The sequence below is a fragment of the Phalaenopsis equestris genome, unplaced genomic scaffold (assembly GCF_001263595.1).
Source record: "Phalaenopsis equestris unplaced genomic scaffold, ASM126359v1 Scaffold000545, whole genome shotgun sequence".
Classification (NCBI taxonomy): Eukaryota; Viridiplantae; Streptophyta; class Magnoliopsida; order Asparagales; family Orchidaceae; genus Phalaenopsis; species Phalaenopsis equestris.
In genome coordinates this window covers 726,853-727,501 of record NW_018164985.1, presented here as the reverse complement: position 1 = coordinate 727,501, position 649 = coordinate 726,853, and positions in this window count along the sequence as shown.

The following is a 649-nucleotide window of genomic DNA, read 5'->3' as shown; positions in this document are numbered from 1 at the left end:
ATATATATATATTATAAATATTATTTATTCATTATTTATTTAATTCAAGTCAAATTGAGTTGAACATGAACGAACAAAATTTTGTCGTGTTCGGATCATTTATAAATCAAGCTAAAAATCTATTCTTGTTCAGCTTATTTGCATAATGAACAAATCAACACGAGCTAGTTAGTGAGCCAAACAGATATGTTCGAGAATAATGAGTTTTATTATAGCCATAGTGATCACAAGCTTGTAGTGTTCATTTTGAAAGATTTCTACATGTTTTCTTTATATTTTATGGAGTGCGATACAATCACGTTGTACTCCGGCATCTCTTGATTACAATTTGGTTGTACTTCATTTTTTCAAAGATTGCATGAATGAGAATTATTGAATTTTGATTGGTAAGTTTATAGAAAGTTCTATTTATTGAGAAATTAGGGCGGAGAAAAACGGGAATCAACACAAATCGAGAAGAACACGTAGAGATTTACGAGGTTCGGCAAAAATGCCTACATTCTCGGGAGCAGAGCGACGACTCCTTTTTCAATATTCAGAAAAGAGTACAAAATACAAGATTCAGAATCTCAGAGTCTCGAGACTCACCTATGGTTACAAACATGACATATATATAACCGTATAGTACAATATGTAATTACTTAAATTA